Here is a 13,165-nt window from a genome sequence, read left to right on the forward strand (position 1 = left end):
TTCAATTATGACAAGTTCATTAGCTGGTTCAATGGAAAGGAGGGTGGGAACTGCCAGGCATTGGTGACTTTCTAAACTTAGTAAGTGAAATTGAGCTGTGAGAAAAGAATGTCACTACTTGTGGGCAATAGCTCTGAAGGGGACGTCAAACTCTCATTCATGGGACATTCTTAGGCAGCAGATAAAAAGAGGAAGCAATGGGACTAGCTGATTGCTACTCATGAAACACATTGCTGATACACTGTGGTTGAAAGAGGAGGAGGTAATGAACATTCAAGATCTCTTCCTAGCAAAGCAAAATCTACAAAGGTAATCTGGGAGGGCACTACTTCTCATCATTGGATGGCTTTACCTCTGTGTCTTTATGACCTTTTGTGTATTTTTTCCCTTAGGCTGTGCAAGTGACCTGAGGCCTTGAATATTGGAAAATGCAGAAGAGCTTGTATGACGATGTCTCTGTATTACAAGGGCAGAAATAGCAGCATTTTTACCAATGCTATTTGAGCTATCCCCAGTTCTGAACGTGCTTATGTTAGAAGTTATGGGGAACATATTCACAAATATTATATTTCTTTGTACCTATACTTATTCTTGGACACATATTTTAACCATGTTGTATGGGCAAACATGTGTCCAGAAAGACCATCTTTTATAATGTGATGCATTTCTGGAAACCACATTGGATAATGGACCCATAGTAGGTCATAATTCTGGCCAAGGATGTGCTAAGGGGCTGCTGTGTTTGTGTGTTGAGATAGATTTTCTTACCAACAGAATCCAGTGAGTGGGTAAAAGTACCAACAAATGAAGTAGAGATATTTCCCAATCAGAATTTTCTACCGGAAGAGACTTCAGTAACCATTTTGTTCAATCGATATACCCAAATAATACCTATTATCACATATCTGACAAAAGGTCACCTAGTTTTCATGTGAAAATATCTATTGAGGGACATCCTAACAGCTGCTGAGTTCTGTTAGGCTATAACAAATAAGTGGATCAAAGGGGGAGAATATAAAAAATGAGTGCTCTGTTTTGGGTGGGGAGAAGAGGATGATAGCAGTATATGGAAAAAAGACAGAAGAAATAGTCCCTGTCTTTAGGACTTTATAGTTCTAGCAATGAAAATCAGGATTTGTAATCTGGAAATATATTTATTTAGAACTGTTATGGAACTTGCCACCCACCCTAGCCCTTCTCTCTGCTCTGTCTTCCATTACAGTAATGGAACATGTAGGACAGCATAAGCAGTATCTGAAGAAATGGAAACCTGGTATCCTGGAACACTTTCCACCTTTGCAGAAGGTGGTGAAGGAATTTAGAGCTGCCAATAGCAATGATAGAACTTTCTCACATTTACAGAATACTTTGCATATAGTCTCACATTTGAAACTCACAACAAACTATGTGAGGTAGATAAAGTAAGTGTTTTGTCTGCTTTTTACAGAGAAGAAAATTGATGTTTACAGGTGAGGCTACTTGCCAAGGACACATGATTAGTAACTGTGAAAACTTTCCTTAGCCATTGTGTCCAAGGACCAGTAAGCCAAGAACATTAAGAATTAGTGTAAATTAATCACCAGGGAATGGAATGATGCTTGAGATTTAAGGGTCTCATTGAGAACTCACTTGATATTTTCATTTGTCCTCATTTTGGAATAATGCAATCATGAGAAAGAATGTAAATGAAAGACTAAGATATCATTTGGGTTTCTATAGCCAAGTCAAATCAACAAAAATTGTTAAATACTTATTATGTGGCAGGTACTATGCTTAACAATGGAGATACAAAGGAAGGAAAAATTGTCCCTGCCCTCAAGGAGTTCACAAAATAATAGGGATACACACACGTATGCATACACACACACATATATGTATATATATATATATATATATATATATATATATATATATATGTGTGTGTGTGTGTGTGTATGCATATACACATGTATATATGTACAAAGATGGAGTTAGATATATTCACATGCATGCACATGTCTATGTACACACGCGCGCACGCACACACACACATATATATACATATAAAATTATACATTGAAGATAATCTCAAAGAGAATCCACTAGCATTACAGGGGCCTGGAAAAAGTTTTTGTTTGTTTGTTTTATAAAACACAAAACTTAAAAGAATCCAGAGAAGACAGGAGATGGAGATGAAGAGAGAGAGTATTCCAGATATGGAAGATACCAGTGAAAATGCACAAAGTCAGAAAGTCTACCTTCTTATGAGAGGAACAACAAGGAGGCCAGTGTTACTGGAAAGTTGAATACATGGTGGAGAGGGGAAGGAACTTGTAAGAAGGCTAGAAAGTCAAAAAGGGGAAAGGTGATAAAGGACTTCTAAAAAGAAGATTTTATATTTAATCCTGAAAAGAATAGGAAATTACTAGAGTTTATTGTAAGTGAATAACATATTCAGATCTATACTTTTGGAAGAATGTAACACCTAAGTGGATGATAGACTAAAGTGCTGAGGGACTTAACACATAGTGTAGCCCTCTCCTACCTTTTGAGTCTTCTTACACTCCATTTGCCAACATATACTCTTACATTCAGTGATATTGGCCTCCTGGCTGTTCCATGAACAAGACACTCTACCTCTTGGCTCTGGACATTTTTTCTGGCTGTCTCCTATGCTTGGAATGCTTTTTGTCCTCCACTCTGACTACTGACCTACCTGGCTTCTTTTAGATCCCAACTAAAATCCCATCATCTACAGGAAGCCTTTCCCAACCCATCTTAATCTAAGCATTTTCCTTATTTTAATTATTTCCACTTTATCCTGTATTTGTATATATTTGTTAGTATGTTGTATCCCCAAATAGATTGTCAGCTCCTTGAGAACAAGGCCTGTGTTTGCCTCTTATTGCATCCCCAGAAAACAACAGAGTGCCTGGAAGATAGTAGGCATTTAATAAATGTGTACTGAATTAAATTGAACCAGAAAGTTATTGAAATAGTACAGGCATGAGGTGATGATTAACTATACTTTGTTGTTGGCAGTGTGAGAGGAGAGAAAGGGGTATATATGAGCTAAATAGAAAAGTTGGAATCGAGAGGATTTGGTAACAGATTGGGTATGGGGGTAGAGGTGTGAGACAGAATGAAGAGTTGAAGATGTTATCTAGATTCCAAGCATGGCTGACTGGGAGGATGGTGGTACCCATGGTGGTGATAGGAAAGTTAGGGGGAGGGAAAGGATTTTGGAAAAAAATAGTTATGTTTTGAAAATATTGAGTTGATGATGTCTAAGAGAATGAAACTCAAGATGGCCTATAGAAAGTTGGAGATACAAAACTAGATGTGAGCAGAAAAATTAGGGGTGGAAAAAAAGATCTGAGAATCACTGTCCAAGATGACCACTGAATCCACAAGAGATGATAAGATGATCAAGTGAAGTAATACAAGGGAGGAAAAAGAGGGCTCAGGATATAATGCTGGGGGACACCAATGGATTTTGGTTGAATTGTAAATAAAGATCAACAAGGGAGACTGAAAAGTGGACAGACAGATAGGAAGATGTCTAGGAAAATGAGTGCCATGAAAAGCTAGAGTGAAGAGAATAGGAAGAAAAGTGTGACCGGCTATGTCAAAAGCTGCAGAGAGGTCAAGCAGGATGAGGATCCATAGACATCTGGTTTTGCAATCACTAGTAAGATTCTCCTCGTTTGGTGTTCTCCGTTCTTCCAGGATTTGTCTCTCTAATAGCTGTCTTAGAGTATACCAGCACCTCTCTTTCCACTAAGAAAGTATTTTCATGTAGACATTGGACCTTGTGAGTTAAGTCGAGGTCTCTCCCCGTAACTAACCCCTCAGTTCCAGTCTCAGCATTGCTTTAATAGGGCTCACTTCTGACACCAAGTAGTTGTGTGATGATGAGCTGGTTGCTTCTCATCTCTGGGCCTCAGTTTGCTCATCTCTATTTAGAATAGAGGAACACAGATACAGGAACATTTGGGAGGACATAGGTTGGTGATCTGAACCTCCTTGTTCTGTAATCAAGTACAGCGTTTTCTCTGGATTCATTCATGTAGAAAACCCAACTTTAATCAGTGGAGGTAGGCACCCCATCCATACCTTCATTGGTTCACAGACAAAGCAACACTTTGGCATCGTGGAATGATGCTCATTATCATAAGAGTTATAGTGTATGCCTGGCTCTCCCCGAAGTGAAAGTAAAAGAGACTTCCAATGTTCAATACGAATCAGATATACAGCAGAATATTTATTCCTACTCTGCTCTAATGTTGCTCAAAAACATTGAAGCTGGGCACTCCCTCTCTGATGCCATGGATTTCCCTTGTCATTAGTCTACTCCTGACACCGCTACTGTAACAACCACAACTCAATTATATGATACCATCAATGTTTTCAGACTTTCACAATTTTTGACTTCACAAGGTCACTACTCAAGAAAAAAAAAAGTGAGACAAAGGAATCCAAAGGTCCTCGTACAAGCTCACGTATTTAGGTACAGGAAATATTGCCATGACCCCAGGATGGGGAAAAACTCTCACATTCCTTTCTTAGAGGAAGCTAGTGGTAGAGCACTGGTTCTGGAGTGAGGAAGACCTTAGTTCAAATCCAGCCTCAGACACTGTGTAACCTTAGGCAAGTCATTTAACCTCTGTCTGTCCAAGTTTTCTCAACTGTAAAATGAAAATAATAATAGTGCCTACCTCAAAGGATTGTTGTGATGGTCAAAATAGATAATATTTCTAAAATCACTTAGCTTGGCATACAGTAAGCACTATATAAAAGCTTTTTCCCTCCCTTTCCACATCCTCTACTGAAGCCACATCTTGTCATCTGGAGAGCAAATCACCTGTTCTTTTAGTAGATGTGGCATCCTGAAGCATTAACTCTTCTATCTAAGCAGTCAAAAAGGGAATTCAAATTCATGACTCATACATGACCAGAAGTTAGCCTCAACAAGGTCATCAGAAATGGTAACTGAACACACTTCAAGGTGTGTGTGTGTGTGGGGGGGGATAGTGGGCTTACATATAAAATGGTTCTAATGCCCCTCTTACCTCTAAATGTATCATCCTAGGAAATGCTCTGAATCCAGCTATTTTGCCAGATAAGAATATGTCAAACTTTGTTATCATCTCGTCAACACTGAACCACTTTGAGGGAAGAATAAGAGTTGTGTCACTTTTTTTTCCCCAAGGTTTTCATGCATATAGAAAGATATAAGTACTGTTTATAAAATATACACAAGCACACCATTATGTGAAAGCAAGGTATTTACTTAATATTTTGAACATTTTACTACACTTTTGACCTAGTTCTGTGTGTGCGTGTGTGTGTGTGTGTGCGTGTGTGTGTGTGTGTGTGTGTGTGAGCTCTCTGAGGTAGAAAACATCAAACCACAAGCATTTATTAAGCAAGCACTATTGGTCAAGTACTGTGCTAAGCACCAGTGATGAAGAAAGCAAAATGAAATCTTCACTTCCCTAAAGGAGCTTACATTCTCATGGGATGGATACCATGGACATGTATAAGTACAAACTTAATAAGTAAAAAATAAATACAAAGTAGTTTGGGGAGAGAATTCCTAAGAAATTTGTAAGATCAGAAAAGGCTTTCTTTTGAAGGTGAAGCTTGAATTATAATCAGAGGACACAGAGATGCACTACAGGTATGGGGAATACCTAATGCAAAGTTATGGAGATGGGACATAGTGCATCTTGGGGAAGCAATATAAAGTAGGGCATTATGAAAGAATCCCATGGTATGTGGAGAGAAACAGTGTTTAAAGAGACTGAACAGATAGGACAATTTTAATTCATAAAGATCATTAAATGAAAAATAAATGAATTTATATTTAATCTGGATTAACAGGGAACCACTAGAGTTTATTGAGAAGAGGGATTCTGTGGTCAGTCTTGTGCTTTAGAAAAACCATTTCAACAGATATGAAGAGAATGGTTTAGTGTGAGGAGAAATTTGAGGTTTTCTCCAAATAGGAGATTATTGCAATGGTACCAACAAGAGGTGGTAAGTATCTTAACTAGGATTTTGGTTATTGGAATGAAGAGGAGGAGATACATGGGAGAGATTTCATAAGGGACAGAAATGGCAAAATTTGGCACCTAATTGGATATGTGAGGTAAATGTCAATAAAGAAATAAGGATGACTTCAAAGTTGGGAAACTGGATGACTAGAAGAATGGCGTTTCTTTTGACAATGACAGAAATGTTTTTCTATTGGATTTAGCATGTGGTCTTGCTCCCCGTCAATACTTTATAAATAACTGTTAAAATTAACAGATAACTACAGAAACTTAGAGGTAAGATGTGGCACAGGACATATTTGCCCTTTATCATATAGGCAATATGTTTTCCTGTTGTATTCTGATGGGTAGAAGAAGAATCTCTCTAGTGTCTCAACACTGAGGCTCTTATGAAGTTGTATAGCAGCCCTGGTAAACTCAGTTATTTCTCAATGATTGTTTTATTCATGTTCATGCAATGAAGTTTGTTTTCAAGATGGCACAGTAGAGAAGCTATTGGACTTGGATTCATAAAAAAATCTGAGTTTGAATTCTACCACAGACATTTACTAGCTATGTGATCCTAGGCAAAGTCATTTAACTTGCGTCAGCCTCAGTTTTATGATCTCTCCACTTGTTACAGTAATAATAACTAAGTCATGAGCTTGTGATGATCAAATGAAATATTATACACACCATTCTTTGTGAACCTTAAAGTTCAATGTTAATGCTAGCTATTGATATTATTATTATTATTATTATTATTATTATTATTATTATTATTATGTCTGAATTTCACCAAGTCAGAAGGCAAGTTTTAGAGCAATTTTACTGTTATCTTAGTATTCTATATAGCTTATATCAATTTCATTCATTGGATAGTCATTGAATTTTGAGTGTGTAAGCTACTATGGAAATTCCTGGATATACAAAGATGACTAAGACACAGTCTGCATCTTAATTATAGTGGTGATAGAGTACAAGAGTCAAGTTAACAAGTATTTATTAAGTGTCTGACATGCTCCATGAACTGTGCTATATTCCAGAATATACAATAAAAGGGGAAAAAATATTCCCTGTCCTCAAGGAGTTCAAGTTTCATATGGAAGACAATAGAAAGAAACTTATATACATACTATATATACAAGACAAATTGAAATTGAACTCAGGTAGAAGGATCTGACATTTATTGGAACAAGGAAAGGCTTTTTGTAGAACATGGGATTTTTTTTGTGTGATGTGAAGGAAACTAGAGAAACCATAAGATGAGAAGAGAATTTCAGTCATTTGGGGGAGAGCCAGTGAAAATGGCTACAGTTGGGGGATGAGGTATTTTCTGTGAAGACCATCAGAGCCAGTGTCACTGAACAGTAGAGACCCTGAGGAAACTAAGATGGCAGAATATTGAAAGATTAGGAAAGGGACAGTTTATGAAGAACTTTAAAGACAAACATGAGAGTTTGTATTTGATCTTGGAGAAACTCACTGCAATTTATTCAATATTGGTGAATGTTGTAATACATTCAGACTCTGCTTTTGGGAGATAAACTTGACAACTGAGTGCAGGAAGAACTGGTAGGGAAAGACTCAAGGCAACAGGATTTTCCAACAGTCCAAGTGTGGGGCAATGAAGGCCTGAACCTGAGTGTTTCTGATGTCAGAGGAGAAGAGGCTATATATGAGAGATATTACGAAGGCAGAATTGGCAAGACTTGGCATTTGATTAGGATATGAGGGATGAGAGAGAAGGGAGAGTCAAGGATGCCTCTATGGTTATGAATCTGGATGATGGGAGGGTGGTGGTTCTCGTCAAAATAGGAAGAAAGTGAGGAAAAGTTGTGTGCTTGTGGGGAAAGATAAGGAATAAGTCTAAAGAAAGGTGAAACATAAATGCATAGGAGATGAGATCTAGAGTTTTGTCAGAGATGCCAAGGAAAAGGAGATGAGGCAGTGTGGTTCATCAGAGGGCATATGGGCTCTGGGCTCAGAGGATCTCATTCAAATCTCAAGTCTGATGCCTAGCATGTGTGCAACTTTGGCAAGTCACTTTCTCAGTGCTTCTGTTTCTTCATTTGTAGAGTGAGGGAATTAGAAAAAAATATTATTTAATATCCCTTCCAACTCCATCTTTGAGTCTGTGGGACCACTTCAGGTTAGGGGCATTTTGGAAGTCTTTATTGAGATGACCAGAAGTAATATTTCAAGAGATCCCAGAGAACTGAGTTGTGAGAAATGGAAATAAGAGGAGGGAAGCATGATTCCTAGGCTTAGGTAATGGTGAATAAAATTAACTAGATAGGACAAGGATAGGTGCAATTTGGTTAAAAAGTAAGGGTATGCAATAGGCTTTTCACATATTTCATTGATTCAAAAAGTCCACAATTTGGTTATGCAATATGCTTATTTCTCTTTTGACACTTTAAATAAATTTTATTCTATTTTCAAATAAAATCTATGTTCTGTCTCCCAATTCTCCTCCCCAATTGAAAATGCAAGAAAAATAACACACTTATTACAAAATTCCATAGTCAAGCAAAATAAGTTTTCACATTAGCTATTTCCTATGTGTTTATATTCACATGTATGCCTATATCTATGTCTATGGCGTGAAGGTCACCCTAGGTTCACAAAGGCTAGATCAGCAGAGCACAAGTTCTTACAAGTTTTATTGTGATTATTCCTTGCAAGCTGGAAAGGCTTTGAATACACATGCACACACATACACACGTGTGTATATACATATATATATGTGTACATATGAATAGATATATTTATGTGTATGTTTATACATGTATATATGTGTATGCATGTGTATGTATCTATGTCTCATTTTTTACTCTGAAACAAACCATCAGCTATCAAGTGATGGGCAGCATGTTTCATGATGTGTCCTTTTTAAATACGGTTGTTGATTGTATTGACATGAGATTCCTATGTGCTTCAAAGTTATTTGCCTTCACAATATTTTTATTATTGTATAAATATTTCTCAAGGTTCTGCTCATTTCATTCCACTATATGCTCTTTTCCACCAGTGAAAATCCCATCGCTTTCATACCTTAAGAGATCAGCTTTGTGAGTTTCTCAGTCTAAAAATCTTCATCCCTTTGAGACCAACCCAGTAATGGGCATTTCCACACCTAGCTAGGCTGGCCCTTCAATGACAAATACAGTGTGTTGTGAAGCCAACAGCCAAATCTTTCTCAGCTTGGAAGGAATAATTGGAATAAAAACTTGTGTTCTGCTCACCGGGCCTCTGTGAATCTAGGGTGACCTAGAAGTGTTGATGACTTTTTAGATGGGGACTCTAGTTAAGGCTTTTACTAAATATTTGTGGAACAGAATCAAATTGATAAAGATGAAAGAATGAATACTTTAACACACATATGCAAGAACTCTCAAGTATCAATTTATTCTTACCATCAAATGATATAGAAATAGATGAGCAAGTTAAGAGAACTCCCATCAACAGAGCTCACAAAAACAGAAACAAAAAATAAAATCTTCCCTTAGGATGGTCACTGTTTAATGTAATCTTTAATGATTAAACATCCCTAAATTAGAAAGAAAGTGCTTTTTCTGACCACAGAGGAGGAAATAGAAAATCAGCCATTCTCTCCATGATGCCCTGAAAGAACAGAGGATGAAAGAGAATTGAATAAAGGAAGATGAGACAAGAAACGGTACCTCAAACTGTATTGTGATAAAAGTCAGTCCTTGAGGGGCTTAGTTTCCAATGTCTTCTGAAATAAAGTGATGCCCACCCAGCCTTTGTGTTTGCAAATAGACTCTTATTTTATGACTTGATTAGAGATTCAAATCAGAGGCTTGTGTGAAAAGGAGCCTTTGAATGCCCTTCTATCTTTTTCAAAAAAAAAAAAGTCATATTCCTAGAATTATAAATACTGATAGCTTGTCTCTGGAACAGAAAGAGAAGATAGACTCTTCTAGTATAGTAATGTTATACAAAACATACAGAGAAGCAATGGCATTAGACACCAGTCAAGTGAAATGTTGGATTTCTCTACTTCTGACAATAGGCCAATGGTACCTTTTCAAATAAGGAAATGACATTTTTTTCTGGAGATTTTGGGATGAACTCTTTCACCTCTAAAAGTGTCTCTCATATTGTATATTTTACACAGCTGAGGACAAAAAAGCAACTAATAATAGTATAGTGTTAAGAAAAAGCTTACTTGTCTTTGAGTCAGAAATGTGAAGTTTAAGTCCTAGGTCTGGTACCTACTTACTATGTGATTTTGTTCAATTCACTTCACCTCTAAGAGACTTGTTCCTCCATCTGTAAAATGAGGCAGAGTGGATAATACTTACACTACCTTCTTAAGTGGAATATTATGAAGAAAATATTTTGCAAACTACGAAATGCCATTGAAATGGCACATTACTATTATCATCAGACTATCTAGTTTTGTGTTTGTTCTTCTAGAATAAATCTGATCTTTGCAATAGCCCTGTGAGTCAGGAAGGATAGATTGTTTTCCCAATCTCACTGATGAGGAAATGAGAGAATTGTTTAGAAGGCTACTGGTCTAAAGTCATGGCATCCATAATGACTGTATTAGTGCTGAGTTTTCCATTGTCCCACTTAGCCACAATTCAGACATTTCTTCTATACTTATTTGCAAATACTGGAGAACCTTGAGACACCTTACCTTTTCTGGTCTATCCTCTACTCCCATCTTCCTCCTGGCCCTACTGTCTTGTTTGTTTTTTGTTTTGTTTTGTTGTGTTGTGTTGATCTCTTTGCCTCTCCTCTTGCTATTGCCATTCTAGAGTGCTTTTCTCCCCCCTCCTTTAGCTTTTTGAAATCTTTCCTATCCTGGTTCAAATGTTAGCTCTTCCATGAAGCTCCCCATGAGCCCCCCTGCAAGAAACAATCTTTTATTCCTCATTTTATATGTTAAATATAAAAGGTTTATATGTAAAACCTTGTACTTCTCTTATACACAACAGATTAAAATAAAATAAAAATAAAATCCAATATGTATACACCTATATAATTTTTAAATGGTAATTATGTGTCTCTAACTTCCTCATATCAGATGCTAAGCTGCCTGAAGAAATTAACCAATTGCTACTTAAACTTTATAATTGTCAGGGTCTGGAATGTTATAAATCCTGATGCATAGGTGCAGTTATTGGATCAGTGGGAAATACCTGATTGCTGTCCCAATTGGACACTTAGACATCCTAAGAAGTACCAAGATAGCTGGTATAAGAGAGAATGGAGATAAAACCAGAGATGGCTGCTAGATGGTAGAAGGAATGGCATTGGGAGATGGCATCGGGAGAAGTGATAGATAAGATTGGGTGCCAACAAAACTGTGGCCATGGGTGTTGTGGTTTTTTGGTCTGGGTTTTCTTCTTCCTATGAGTGTATATGTATACTTGCATCTCTCTCTATCTTTTTATCTCTCTGTCTCTGTCTTTCTCTCTCTATTGCTCTTTGTCTCTGTGTCTCTGTCTCTCTCTCTCTCTCTGTCTCTGTCTCTCTCTGCCTCTTTCTGCCTGTCTCTGCCTCTGTCTCTCTCCCTGACTCTATATCTCTCTCTGTCTCTGTCTTTTTCTTTCTGTGTGTGCATGAGTGGGTGTGTCTGTGACAAAGAGAGAGTGAGAGAGAGAGAGAGAGAGAGAGAGAGAGAGAGAGAGAGAGAGAGAGAGAGATTGTTAGACATGGAAAATCAGAATTTTCTCCTCACTTACTAGTTATATAATTCTGGGAAAGTAACAACCAATGTGAACCTCAGTTTCCTCAAAATGATAAACATGGGGTCAAGAAGAACTGCAATTAAATCTCATCTCAGATAATTACTAGGTATTTAACCCTATTTGAGTCACCTCACTTATTGAAGGCTCAGTTTCCTTATCTGTAAAATGAGGAATAATAATAGCGTCTGAATCCGTGAGTGATCAGGAGGATCACATGACAAATACAGGTAGCACTTTGCAAACCTTAAAGTGCTATATAAATATATTATTAGTTATTTTCCGTAAAATGGGGATATGTATTAGTATGAGGAAGATTATGATGAAAATAACAACTCCAATTTATGGAGCACTTAAAGGCTGGCGAAATACTGTCTTTTTTTTTTTTTTGTCTTTGTATCCCCAATGTCCAGCACGCTGCATGATACTAGTAGCTATTAATTAGGGCTTTGGAATTTAAGTCAATTCACAACAAAAAGGTAAGGCAGGTAGTCCAATTATTATTAGACCCATTTTATAGATGAAGAAATTGAGACTCTGAAGAGTTAATTAACTTGGCACAGTTACAAAGCTACTAAGATTGAGGGCATAAGGTAAAGTAAAACATGTTTCTAATTCATTTTTCTGACTGCAGTACCACTCTTCCACTCAGCAGTATGACATCATATCAGCTTAAATGGTATCAGTTGTAATTGCTCTGATCCTGCCCTGCCCCCCACATAGAAGTGGAATACTAAGATTGAGAACTGTGGATGAGGAGAGCAATGGGAACCTTAATATCTCTCCCAGAGCTTAATCAATGTTACTTGAATTAAATTCACTTGACTATAATTGAAATCAGTTTTGCAGTATGAAAAGAAGACATTTTATTGTTCTTGTCTCTCAAACATCTTTCCTCCTAAATTCCCATTTCTGCTGCTAGCACCAACTACACAGTCATTCAGGCACATAATCTTGGAATTGTCTTTAAATCCTCCCTTTTTTCTCCATCTTCCTTCCCTCCTACCCCAATTGGAGCTAGTAGATTAACCTCTGAAATAGTTTCCTCCATTCTCTTGACTTTTAAACAGCTACCCTAGCTAAAGAACTTTATTACCTCCTGCATGAACAACTGTGGAGGCATCTAGGTGTTGCAGTTGATGTATCTTGAGACTGGGAATCAAGACAACCCACATTTACATTCTTCCTCAGATACTTAAAGGCTGTGTGTCTTTTGTCTTGTGATTTTACCCTCAGGTTCCTCACCATACCTCACAGAATTGTTGTGAGAATCAATTGAGATACCATACAAAATTACCTTATTAGCACCTTACTAACCTGTCTCTGTGTTTGTCCCTCTTCAATACATCCTTGCCAAAGTAATCTTCCTAATGCGAACACCATGCCACTGAAATATTCCATGCTAAAACTTTTAGTGGTTCT

This window comes from Phascolarctos cinereus, unplaced genomic scaffold, assembly GCF_003287225.1.
Source record: "Phascolarctos cinereus isolate Bilbo 61053 unplaced genomic scaffold, phaCin_HiC Scaffold_2;HRSCAF=192, whole genome shotgun sequence".
Lineage (NCBI taxonomy): Eukaryota > Metazoa > Chordata > Mammalia > Diprotodontia > Phascolarctidae > Phascolarctos > Phascolarctos cinereus.